This window comes from Mesoplodon densirostris, chromosome 9 (assembly GCF_025265405.1).
Source record: "Mesoplodon densirostris isolate mMesDen1 chromosome 9, mMesDen1 primary haplotype, whole genome shotgun sequence".
Classification (NCBI taxonomy): Eukaryota; Metazoa; Chordata; class Mammalia; order Artiodactyla; family Ziphiidae; genus Mesoplodon; species Mesoplodon densirostris.
Window position 1 is genome coordinate 17,989,698 of NC_082669.1, and position 13,899 is coordinate 18,003,596.

At 43.4% G+C, this 13,899-nt stretch overlaps 1 pseudogene; it reads left to right on the forward strand.

Moving 5' to 3' along the window:
- Positions 1 to 9,088: 9,088 nt before the first annotated feature.
- LOC132496554 (U6 spliceosomal RNA) lies at positions 9,089 to 9,184 on the forward strand (annotated as a pseudogene).
- The last annotated feature ends 4,715 nt before the right edge of the window (positions 9,185 to 13,899 follow it).

A 13,899-nucleotide genomic window follows, 5' to 3' on the forward strand; every position in this document is an offset into this window, starting at 1 on the left:
TTAGTTTCTTCTCTCTTAATCTGTCTTGTGCTAATTTTATTAGTCCAGCCACAAGAACTCAAGAGGGGTAGACGGGGAATTTCCTCCTCCCAACACTATAGATGGAATGTTTGTATCCACCTGAAATTCATATGCTGAAATCTTAACCCCCAGCATGATGGTTTTAGGAGATTGGGCCTTTGGAAGGTAATTAGGTTATGAGGGTAGATCCCTCCTAAATGGGATTAGTGCCCTTATAAAAGAGACCACACAGAGCTCCCTAGCCTGTTCCCTTCCCCTATGTGAGGTTACAGCGAGAAGAGGACTGTCTGTGAACCAGGAAGAGGGCTTTCACCAGAACTCAACTATTCTTTAAAAAAATCAATTAATTAATTAATTAATTAATTTTTGGCTGCCTTGGATCTTTGTTGCTGTGTGTGAGCTCTCTCTAATTGTGGCAAGTGGGGGCTACTCTTCATTGCGGTGCATAGGCTTCTCATTGTGGTGGCTTCTGTTGTTGTGGAGCACGGGTTCTAGGCATGTGGGCTTCAGTAGTTGTGGCACACGAGCTCAGTAGTTGTGGCTCCTGGGCTCTAGAGCGCAGGCTCAGTAGTTGTGACACACGGGCTTAGTTGCTTTGCGGCATGTGGGATCTTCCCGGACCAAGGATTGAACCTATGTCTCCTGCATTGGCAGGCGGATTCTTAACAACTGCGCCACCAGGGAAGTCCCAGAACTCAACAGTTTTTGCACCCTGATCTTGATCTCCAGCTTCCATAACTGTGAGAAATACCTTTCTGTTGTTTGTAAGCCACCCAGTCTATGCTCTTCTGTTACAGCAGCCCAAATGAACTAAGACACTGGGTGAGAGGCACTTGAGAATTCATTATCTGTTCTTCTTACTTTGGAATATGTTTGAAAATTTCCATAAGCAGTAACCATAAAAGAAAAAGTTCTGATAGCGTGTGAAGCTTATCAAAGTTGCTGTCCTAATCAGAGTTGGCTAAGCAGCAGAGATGTTAAATCAATTTGGAAGGTCAGCTAGGAAAGGACGTGGCCTCCTCATGGTGGTGTTGAGCAATAGTGCAGCCGCCCATGTGGGCGCTGAGCCAGAGCACGAGCAGCCTGCCAGGGCTGTGCTGGGTCCTTGGACCCTGAACAGTATGGCCTCTTCTCTTTCCGATTGCTTCACAGCTTCTCTCTCAGTTCTGCAGGACCCCGTGAAGAGGCAGGAGCAGATATTTCTGTTCCTTGGAGAGGCAAGTAAAAAATGGAAGTCAGTCTTCAAGTCTCTCTTTGGGAAGATAGCCCCAGATGGTGGGAGTGGTAGTGTTCTCATTTGCCATCAGACTGGCCTCTCTCTCCCTCCATTAAAAATCCTCTGTCAGTCATCTTACACGCACTCTAAATCTCCATTTTCATCTCTCTCTCTCTCTCTTATTCCCAGCATGACGTTCTTTTCCTAGTCATAGTAACTTCTTGGTCTTGACTGTGATTTGCTTACTTATGCAAATCTGCAATGAAGTGTTAGGAACAGTATTAAAATAGAGGCCCTACCCCAGTGACACTTACCTGGAGCCCTGTACAGTACCTATTATTAACAGGATGCACAGTTGTAGGAGAATAAACACAAAACACACATAAATCAACCTGGGATGCTTCACCTAGACTTTCCCAATCCCTAGTCCTCACCTCTTGCAAAATACTACTCAAAACACAGCTGAGGGCAAGTCCAGGACAAACTGGCTCTCCATTTGTCAATGTGTAAGGCTAAAGATAACCAGGTAATTAAAGAGAACCATCAGTGCAAAGGAGGAGTTGAACCGTGAAGAAGCAGAACAACCTTCCGCTAGGGGAAAAGGAGATAATGCTGGGGAGGAAGAGAACTTTTGAGGTGGTCTCAGTAGAGATGGGAGGGATTCAAGAAGACATTATATCCATAAACTGAAAGCAAATTGCCATTGAAAGGGATAGTCAGAAAACTAGAATTCTTGAAATTGAAATCTTGACAATATGATTAATTTCAGGGACTTCTCTGGCAGTCCAGTGGTTAGGACTCCATGTTTCCACTGCAGGCAGTGTGGGTTTTATCCCTGGTCAGGGAACTAAGACCCTACATGCTGTGTGATGTGGCCAAAAAAGAAAAAAAAACTTTCAAAATTCCACAAAAGTCTGAAAAATAAAATAGATGCAGCCAAGGACTGAATTAGAAATCTGGAAGATAAAATTGAAAAACTAAATCTTCTGAAACTTAGAGACATGATGTCAAAAGAGATAAAAGAAGGTTGGGAAAAGATCGAAGCAGTTTACCCTCCAATTCCTCCAATAGGAGTCTCAGAAGACGGAAAGAGAACACGGAGAAAGGATGTGACTTTTCTCAAAAGAGAGAAATGACTTGGTCTTCAGATTGAAAGGGCCCATCTCAATACATATTGGTGACACTTCTGCCCTACAAGGATAAAAAAGAGTATCCTGAAAGTTTTCAGAAAGAAAACATAAAATTGCCTGACTAAAGTCACAATGGATCAGAAGACTCCAATCAGCAACACTGGACGTTAAAAGAAAAGAGAGCACCAAGTTCCAGGTTCTGAGGGAGATGATTTGAACATATAAATATACCCCAGCTAGGCTAAGCCTAAAAATACCTTCAGACACAGGCAAGGACTCTGAAAGATTGTCTTCTCTATCCTTTTTCTAGAACAGCTACTCAGCGCTGTACTAGAGCCAAGCAGAAAAGGAACCCAAGAAAGAGAAAAACATGGGCTCCAAGAAACCAGTCTAGGAGGACAATGACATGACATCCCAAGACAATGACAGATGCATCGCACACCTAGACAGCAGTGAGTCCAAATTAGAACAAAGTCAGAGGGCTCCATTGAAAGAGTTGTCAGGAAGAAAGTGGGTAACATAACACAAGTCTTGTGATTAGGATGTAGAAGTCTCACCACAGCTTTCGATCAACGAGATGGTGGCAGAAGTCTTTTCCCCCTCCACAACAAGAAAAAGAATGGCCACTAGATATTCTGAGAAATAAAAGGAAACACTCTACAAGAAAGTCATAATCTGAATATGAAGCAAGTCAGATTTTGAGCAGTTAGTGTATATGAGAAATAGTGATACACCCTCTGAATTAAATAGCAATACAATCTGTCGATACAATCTGTTTGAACTTGTAATGGGTACTCGGTATACACATTTGCCTGTGTTGAGTGTGCTTTTTTATTCCTGAAAGTGGTTTGCCATTTTTATAGCATATTTTCTTTACATATCAGCTTTTCCCTAATAATTTTTTGAAAAATCACCCAGAGAATAAACTTAGGTATAAATTTTGTTCGCATTGTTTCTCAAAAAAAAAGGAAATATGATTTTGTGGTTTTTAACATAGTATTGGTGACTTTGGATTTGTCTTTTTGTTCTCATGTCAAAGCTTATATTTATTGTCTATCTTTTTTATATTTTTATTTTTTAAGTTAATGTTTATTGGAGTATAGTTGATTTACAATGTTGTACTAGCTTCTGCGGTACAGCAAAGTGAATCAGTTATACCTATACATATATCTACTCTTTTTTAGATTCTATTCCCATATAGGTCATTACAGAGTATTGAGTAGAGTTCCCTGTGCTATATAGTAAGTTCTTACTAGTTTTCTATTTTATATATAGTAGTGTATATATGTCAGTCCCAATCTTCCAATTTATTCTCCACCCACCATTCCCCATTGGTAGCCATAACTTTGTTTTCTACATCTCTGACTTTATTTCTGTTTTGTAAATAGGTTCATTTGTACCATTTTTTAGATTCCATATATAAGCGATATCACATGATATTTGTCTTTCTCTGACTTACTTCACCAAGTATGACAATCTCTAGGTCCATCCATGTAGCTGCAAATGGCATTATTTCATTCATTTTTTATGGCTGAGTGATATTCCATTGTATATGCGTATCACATCTTCTTTATCCATTCCTCTGTCCATAGACATTTAGGTTGCTTCCATGTCCTGGCTATTGTAAATAGTGCTGCAATGAACATTGGGGTGCATGTATCTTAACTTGTCTTTTATTTATTTATTTATTTATCTATCTATTTATCTATTTATTTATTTATTTATGGCTGCGTTGGGTCTTCATTGATGCGTGCGGCCTTTCTCTAGTTGTGATGAGCGGGGGCTACTCTTTGTTGCAGTGTATGGGCTTCTCATTGTGGTGGCTTCTCTTACTGTGGAGCATGGGCTAGGTGTGCAGGCTCAGTAGTTGTGGCTCGCGGGCTCTAGAGTGCAGGCTTAGTAGCTGTGGCACACAGGCTTAGTTGCTCTGTGGCATGTGGGATCTCCCTGGACCAGGGATTGAACCCGTGTGCCCTGCATTGGCAGGTGGATTCTTAACCACTGCACCACCAGGGAAGTCCCTGGGGTACATGTATCTTTTTGAATTATGGTTTTCTCTGGATATATGCCCAGGAGTGGGATTGCTGGATCATATGGTAGCTCTATTTTTAATTTTTTAAGGAACCTCCATCCCATTCTCCACAGTGGCTGTTACCAATTTACATTCCCACCAATAGTGTAGAAGTGTTCTCTTTTCTCAACACCCTCTCCAGCATCAGTGGTTTGTAGATTTTTTTTTTTTTTTTGCGGTACGCGGGCCTCTCACTGTTGTGGCCTCTCCCGTTGCAGAGCACAGGCTCCGGCCGCGCAGGCTCAGCTGCCATGGCTCACAGGCCTAGCCACTCCACGGCATGTGGGATCTTCCCTGACCAGGGCACAAACCCATGTCCCCTGCATCGGCAGGTGGACTCTCAACCACTGCGCTACGAGGGAAGCCCTGTAGATTTTTTGATGATGGCCATTCTGACTGGTGTGAGGTGATACCTCATAGTAGTTTCGATTTGCAGTTCTCTAGTAATTAGTGATGTTGAGCATCTTTTCATGTGCCTCTTGGCCATCTGTATGTCTTCTTTGGAGCAATTTCTGTTTAGATTTTCTGCTAATTTTTTGGTTTGATTTTTTTTTTTTTTTGATATTGAGTTCATGAGCCATTTGTATATTTTGGAGATTAATCCCTTGTTGGTAGCTTTGTTTGCAGATATTTTCTCCCATTCTGTGGGTTGTCTTGTTATTTTGTTATGGCTTCCTTTGCTGTGCAAAAGCTTTTAAGTTTAATTAGGTCCCATTTGTTTATTTTTGTTATTTTCATTACTCTAGGAGGTGGATCAAAAAAGATGTTGCTGCGATTTATGTCAGAGAGTGTTCTGCCTATGTTTTCCTCTTAGAGTTTTATAGTATCAGGTCTTACATTTAGGTCTTTAATCCATTTTGAGTTTATTTTTGTGTATAGTGTTAGAGAATGTTCTAATTTCATTCTTTTATATGTAGCTGTTCAGTTTTCCCAGGACCACTTATTGAAGAGACTGTCTTTTCTCCACTGTATATTCTTGCCTCCTTTGTCATAGGTTAGGTGACCATAGATGTGTGGGTTTATCTGTGGACTTTCTATCCTGTTCCACTGATCTATATTTCTGTTTTTGTGCCGGTACCATACTGTTTTGATGACTGTAGCTTTGTCATATAGTCTGAAGTCAGGGAGCCTGAGGACTTTGGATTTTGATTGGACAGTCATTTAAGCTCAGCATCTGGAAACTTAAACTTATGGACATGAAGAAGCATAAGCTTAAAAAAATACCCATTAACCTTAATGTCAGACTCATATTTTCATAATCTTTTAGAAGTGTTCCTTAGTAACTAATAGGTCTTGTTTTGAAGAAATATATATATATATATATATATATATATATATGTATAAAATTCAGCCACTCCTCTAGTTTCACTTCACTTTTTTTCTGCTAAATTCAAGTAAAACGAAATGAGAGAAGCTTTTAGAAATTTTATTTTTTTATTGAAGTATACTTGACATACAACATTCTATTAGTTTTAGGTATACAACATAATGATTCAACATTAAAGAAATATTTACAGCAGTTATCTTTGGGTTGTGGGATTGGAATGGTGTGTGTGTGTGTGTGTGTGTGTGTGTGTGTGTATGTATGTATGTGTGTGTGTATAGTTACCTTCTTGATGCCCCACTTTCCACTAATCATTGCCTTCACACTTGCACTGTCATATTCTTTTTAAAGGAGCTCACCTACTTACTGATAGCAGGTGTAGGTTTTTTTTTTTTTTGCGGTACGCGGGCCTCTCACTGTTGTGGCCTCCCCCGTTGCAGAGCACAGGCTCCAGATGCGCAGGCCCAGCGGCCATGGCTCACGGGCCCAGCCGCCCCGCGGCACGTGGGATCTTCCCAGACCGGGGCACGAACCCGCATCCCCTGCATCGGCAGGCGGACTCTCAAACACTGCGCCACCAGGGAAGCCCTAGGTTTTCTTGTTGAATGCTCCTGCCTACAAGATTTTAGTTTCTCAAGGACCAGGCCTAGGCCTCTACCCTGTTCCTCTTCCTCTGGCCTGGCTTGCCCAGCCTCAGGCTTCCCCCACCAGGTCCTGGAGGGTGTCCTGGGCAGATGAGAGCCTCTTGGCCCTGTGCCCCTTGATCCCTGCGCTCTCATGGGCACCCCACATGGGGTGAGGGAGAAGGGGAGGCAGCCGGTCCAGGTTCGGGTAAGCATGGTGATGGGAACCCACATTGCAAGAGCCTTGAGTTCTCTGTACCAATCATTAGACTTTCAAAGTTGCATAAAGTATAACTCAGAGGCCCAAATGCTTACTAATGTCGAATCAACACAATAAAGTAATCAATAAACAAAATAGTCTGGGAGGAACAGACTAAACTCAGAGCCTCTTCCCATGAATAAGTATTTGTGGGGACAAAGCATTTTTGGAGAAGTGAATCAGCTCATTTATTTGTAGAGATTCGGGGAATTGTCACAAGGGCCTAAGGGTAATGAACATAGGAAACCCTCCATGTTGGTATCATCATGTAAAAGCCTTTTGTGGAAAGGAGAGAGACTAGCACAAAATGTGTTTCCTCCCCTTAAACCATAGATTCTTCTCTTTGCCCTGCTTTCCTGCAGACAAGGAAGGCCTCCAGCAGAGAGAGTGAGAATAGAAAGGGGAAAGGAGAAAAGGGAGAGAGGACATGGGAGCTGGTAATGAGGATGAAACCCTGAGAGGCAGTGAGTGCTTCAAACTGGACCATGAGTCATAGAGTGACACATAGGTCTGTGGGTCAGTCTCCTTTCTTTGCCCCAAGATCTTGGCATTATCTTGACTTTCATCTCTATGTTCTGCTTGTAGCATCTACATTCCAAAGGGCAAGGCCATTTTTTTTTTTTTTTTTTTTTTTGCGGTACGCGGGCCTCTCACCACTGTGGCCTCTCCCGCTGCGGAGCACAGGCTCCGGACGCGCAGGCTCAGCGGCCATGGCTCACGGGCCCAGCCGCTCCGCGGCATGTGGGATCTTCCCGGACCTGGGCACGAGCCCGCGTCCCCTGCATTGGCAGGCAGACTCCCAACCACTGCGCCACCAGGGAAGCCCAAGGCCATTTTTAACATCTTCATAGCTCGTACATTCTTCCTGTTGGAAGGCAAACTCGTTAGAAGACATTTACATCCCAAATTAAATATAATTTTTTGGGAAACATTTTTGACAGGATATTACGTTGAACCATAGGAAATTGCCATTTTTACAGACCCCCAGAACAGTCACACATTAGCAATTTCATATTGTTCAATCTAATAATTTTGTCTTTGAAAGTATTTGGCTGTAAGTTCTGCCTTTAATTTACCATTATTTGGAATTCCCTGGTGGTCCAGTGGTTAGCACTTGGTGCTTTCGCTGCAGTGGTCCTGGTTGGGGAACTAGGATCCTGCAAGCCAAAATAAATCAATAAATCAATAAATCATAATTTACCATTAGCTAAGATTTCTCTGCAACTGCTACATAGAGGCTGGGAATTTACGTAGACTGAGAACTTGTAACCTACAGATTATTATTCGAGGTAATGACACTTTAGATGCTCATAAATATGAAAGGGAATAATTAATGGAGTTGACTTAAGTGGCACCTGTAAACTGTCCTTTAAACATTCATTAGCTAAAACCTCCTCGTTGTTTTTATTTCGGGGCTGTGGCCGGTTGGCTCCTGGTGGCAGGCTCTGATGAGTGATTAGTGTGCGGGAGGTTTATTAGAGATGCTGGGCTAGCACCCATGCGGGAGGGGAAGGAGCCACACTGGACAGAGGCTGGGCTGTAGGGTTGTCACAACCCGCCTCAGCAGCCGCGTAGAGAGCTTGGAGCAAGGATGGTCTTCATGCTGCCCGGTTTGGGGTGCCGGTTGCTGGATGCAGGCTGCCATCCGCCCTGGGAGGGAACTGTCCAGAGAGAGCCAGCTGCTGAGGGCTTTAGCCAACGATGTTCCCAGCAGCTGGGGAAACAACCCTGTTGTCCTGACGTGGGGATCTAGTTAGCAAAACACAGCATCCACGACAGTGCCATTTTTTTTAAGGTCTTCTTGTAGCGCCCTAGCATTGGGCCTGGGGGGGAGAGGGATCAGTGGCCTGTGTGAGAAACTGATAGGGCTTGAGGCTTTTCAATAGACTTTTGGCTTTTAGGGAGAGAAAGGCTTTCAAATAGACTTAAGAGGAAAAGGGAGGGTATTGGGTGAGACTTGCCAGCAGATGTCAGGGTGGAGAGAGCTCTGGGTAGAGTCTCGAGTCCTGCCTGTTGGATCCTCACTGGTCTTACCTGTGAATCAAGGCGGGCACAGACCTGATGAACCCCATCTCTTCCTCCAGCCCTAGCACTGGGGGCAGTGCTCTGAGTCTCACCCCAGTGATCCCAAAGTAGAGCAAATCAGAGTCACTAACTGATTCAGATTTAAGTTAGGCAGTTTGTGAATCTTTCCCTCGTTCCTTGCTCACTCCTGGGGATTGGTGAGGCAGCGATGAAGGCAGGATCCAAGCCAGGCCATTTTACAGAGAATCACATTGATTTCTCCTTCGTCTGGCTTGGAACTCTGAACAGGCACATGTATGAATAGGACAGTCCGTTTCATTACTGAGCAGGAGGCAGCAGGTCACAGAAAGAAAAAGAAGAAAGAAAAATTGGAGAGGAGCCAAGAATTAGAAAACCAGTGGCTGAGTTGCACGCCCGCTGTGCTCACTTGGGCAGCACATGGAATAATACAGTGACAAGTAGTGTGGCCCGTGTGCAAGGATGACACAGCAATGCGAGAAACGTCCTGTATTTTTTCAGGGGTGATGAGAACGTTCTGGAGATGGATAGCAGTGAATGGTTGTACAATAATGAGAATGCGCTTAATGCCAGAGAACTGTGCACTTAAAGTGGTTAAATGGTAAGTTTTAGGTTATGAATATTTTGCCACAATTTATTTAAAAAGCAGACATGGCCGTAAGGGATGGAGGGTTGGATAAAGATGTCATAAAGGAAAAGTCATGCAATTGCACTGATGAAATCAATTACAGCCAAAAAATAGCAAATCTCAAAACCCGCATGCAGGCAGCGACGTGCACACCCCGGTATAAATACAAAGTAGTGGAAAGAGCCAACCTGGATATCAGCTGGATTCAAAGCCTAACTCTGCAGCTTCCTAGCTGTGTGACCTTGGACAAGACACCTAACTTCTCTGAGCCTGTTTCTTATTTATAAAATCAAAATGAGGACATTGGGGCATCCCTGGTGGTGCAGTGGTTAAGAATCTGCCTGCCAATGCAGGGGACACGGGTTCGAGCCCTGGTCCAGGAAGATTCCACATGCCGCAGAGCAGCTAGGCCTGTGCACCACAACTACTGAGCCTGCACTCCAGAGCCCGCGAGCCACAACTACTGAAGCCCATGTGCCACTACTACTGAAGCCTGTGTGCCTAGATCCTGTGCTCCGCAACAAGAGAAGCCACAGCAGTGAGAAGCCCTTGCACTGCAACGAAGAGTAGCCCCTGCTCGCCGCAACTAGAGAAAGCCCGCGCACAGCAACGAAGACCCAACGCAGCCAAAAAATAAATAAATAAATAAATAAATAAAATCTATTAAAAAAAAATTCAGGATGCCTGGGATTTAGTCATGGTTCTGCCGCTGTGAAAACATGGGCAAGTCACTCACTCTTCCTGGATTTTGATTTTCTTGTTGTGAAACAAGAGTTGTACTCAATGACCTCTATGATTAGTTCCTGCTCTAACTTGCTTTTAAGCTTCACAGTTTCAGAGCAGTCCAGACCTTTACTGGGAAGTGTGTGTCCAGGAAAGGTGAAACTCAGAAGAGCCAGTTCTGTTAGTTTGCTAAGGAGACCATAACAAAAGTACCAGGAACTGGGTGGCTTGAACAATGGAAATGTACAGTTTCATAGTTCTGGAGGCTAGAGGTCCAAGATCAAGGTGTCTGCAGGGTTGGCTCCTGTGAGGGCTTTGAAGGAGAACCTGTCTCACACCCCTCTCCTAGCTGCTGGTGGCTTACCAGCAGTCCTTGGTGTTCCTGTCTGCTCTGCCTTCATCTTCATGTGGCATTCTCCCTGTGTGTCTCTCTGTCTCTATGCCCACATTTCCCTTTTTATAAAGACACTGGTCATATTGGATTAGGCCCACCCTAATGACCTCATTTTAACTTGATTACCCTTGTAAAGACCTTATTTCCAAGTAAGGTCTCACGCTGAGGTATTAGGAGTTAGGATTTCAACATATCTTTTTTGGAGGACACAATTCCGCCAGCCCATAACAGCAACCACAATACGTGGTTAAATATTTCTGTATGGAAGGAATGAAGAAGTGGACTAAAAATAGGTTTTTAATTTTTTCAATTACGTGATACCTTTTTTTTAATTTCTCTGGAATACCTGAAGTTGAGTTTGTCAGGTATTATCGGGTTTGAGATGTGGTGTCCTTTCAAGTGGTTCCCTCTAAGGAAATTTTACGTGTTCCTTTTTTTCCTTCCCCTCCCTACTTGCTTGTTCCCCGCATTCTTCTGTGTCTGCCACTCTCATTGTATTAATTCTTACTCCATTCTCCTTCATCACCCTACCTGGATCTCAGAAAATAAGGGAATATCTGTTCTTTAGTCACCATCCAGAGTAAAAATGTAGCCATGATTCTCACTGAATCATGACTTCTGCTTTCAAAGCCTCTTTTCTTCCTCCCCACTGTTCCAGGGACTCAGAAACCTTGGGCCTGGAAGGGGCATGAGATGTTTTCTGAGCCCAGAGGTGCCTTGGATCTCCTTGAACGGCCTATATTTTCAGGCTGGGCAGGACCATCTCTCCACTTTTCAAGTATCTTAGATATCTCTTTCTTATGTCAATTTAAAATCCGTTTCCCCATTCTGTTGCCAGTGAGCTCTCTAGAGTGGGACAGGGTGAAGCCATTGCATCTCCCGTGGGAAGCCCTTGGAAGCAACACCAGCTACGCAGGTTCAGACTCCTCGTAACATTTGAGAGGTAGTTTTCTCTGGTTCTGCTAGTTATTTAACCAGTCAACTTCAGGGTCTGTGACTAGTTAGTTGAGGTAACTTGGGTAGGTGATATAACCTCTTTGAACATCAGGGTCCACATCCTTGAACTGAGTTACAGCTAAAAGACTTGAATTTAAAGGGCCTGCTTTCTTCCTGTCTAGCTTCACTTTCCTGAATCTCAGAAGATCATAGTACTGGGGACTTCCCTGGTGGTGCAGTGGTTAAGAATCCACCTGCCAATGCAGGGGACACAGGTTCGAGCCCTGGTCCAGGAAAATCCCACATGCCATGGAGCAACTAAGCCCGCAAGCCACAACTACTGAGCCTGCGCTCTACAGCCCACGAGCCACAACTGCTGAGCCTGTGTGCCACAACTACTGAAGTCCGAGCGCCTAGAGCCTGTGTTCTGCAAAAGAAGAGTAACCCCCGCTTGGGGCAACTAGAGGAAGCCCGCGCACAGCAATGAAGACCCAGTGCAGCCAAAAATAAATAAATAAAATAAATAAATTTATTTAAAAAAAAAGATCATAGTACTTACCTTCCCTCATGGGACTGCTGTGAAATCAAAGGTGATAGTATTTGTCAATTTTCTTGTAGTTGTTGCTGTTGCTAGTAACTACTGCTGCTGCTGCTACTATAAAGGGCCTGGCAGGAGTTCCTCTTTCTAGGCTGGGTTAACAGCAGAAGTAAATGAAAACCTTTTGCTGCAAGTCACCCTGAGCTTATAGGAAGTGGTTGGGGACAGGATGTGTGGGAAAACCAGGAGGGTTAGTCAAAGAATTATTTCCAAAAAAAAAAAAAAGAATGATTTCCAACCTGTGACCCAAGTTCTGATTGTTAGCCAACTTCTAGAGCTGTCTGGGAAATGGCCAAGTTCAGTTCTTAGAAGATCAAACCTGGGAGAAGTGCATTCACTGTTTTGGAACAAATTAAGCAAAACACAGGATGACTGGCATCCTTTTGATCCCCTCTCTCGTCCATATCAAGAACTAGCTCCCTTTGATTTCAGAGACTTTAAGAAAAAAGGTACAGAAATGAGTTCTTTTGTTAAAAAAAAAATCACAAAAGAAAATAATAGGGGTTTGTATCTTCCTGGCTGGCCCTCTTTCTCACACATCTCTCTTCTGGCGTGAAGTAGAACAGCACTCTGTGTGGATAGATTACAGTGCACTTACCAATAGAACTGAACGGGCCCTCCCTCGTGGATGTGGCTCAGAGACTCCCACTTTGTAGCACTGATGGCCAGTTGGGTCCTTTCCACGGAACCACTGAGCGTTATTTCATCCTTGGGGTTTGCAGGGTGAGTTTGCAGCCATCCTGGGCTTCTTGTCGCTCTAGTGTCTAAGAGAGCATCTGGTGGTCTTTCCAGCCACTCTAATGAAGAGAGAAGAGAGGTTGCTTTCAAGAGCCCAAGGGCTTCCCATCTGTCTTGCTTACACACGAATGATTTTAGTATCCAGAGAATCACATCAGGAGCTAGTTAAAGACATTCCTAAATTATTTGTCTGGGTCAGATTTTTGTTCACTCTCTTATTCAAGATAAAGAGACCGTTGCTCTGATAGTATCATAAAACCTCTTAACGAATCTTCCATGTTTGCTCTGTGCCTTTCTGATACCCTAGTGATGGTTAATTTTTGTTTGGGACCTGACCTTGGTATAAAAAATCTACAGAATTTACCCAAATCTTTATGACCTCTACGTGTCATCAGCTGAAAACTTGTTATGTAGCATTGGTGAAACCACCTGGTAGTGGTATGAATGTATATTAGAGATGACAGAATTAAGGAATTTGAACCTTTATCATTAAAAAAACCCTAAAGTCAACAAAATATAAAATATACATAACTTTTAAAAGATTAAGGTGCCCATATTAGAGCAGTCGTTCTCAAACTTTTCTATTTATCAGGGTTACTGCAGTAGGTCTTCGGCATAGCCTTTCAAAATCTGTTTTTTAAAAACTCCACTGATGATTCTGATAGGCTCCATTCCACAAAATAGTCTTTTATATTTTAAAATTCAAACTCTGTCAGCACTGGCCCTTGTGCTGTTAGTTGTTCTCACTAACCGAATTAATTCCCTTCACTTTAGTTATAAACCATAAGCTGAACTTATTTATTGCATACTTTTCTTAAAAAATATTTATTTATTTTTGCCTGTGTTGGGTCTTTGTTGCTCCGTGTGGGCTTTCTCTAGTTTCAGCGAGCAGGGGCTACTCCTCATTGCGGTGTGCAGACTTCTCATTGTGGTGGCTTCTCTTGTTGCAGAGCATGGGCTCTAGATGCATGGGCTTCAGTAGTTGTAGCACGCAGACTCAGTAGTTGTGTCTCGCGGGCTCTAGAGCTCAGTCTCAGTAGCTGTGGCACATGGGCTTAGTTGCTCCGTGGCATGTGGAATCTTCCTGGACCAGGGGTCGAACCTGTGTCCACTGCCTTGGCAGGCAGATTCTTAACCACTGCGCCACCAGGGAAGTCCCTATTGCATACTTTTAAAACATTTAGACTAATTTACA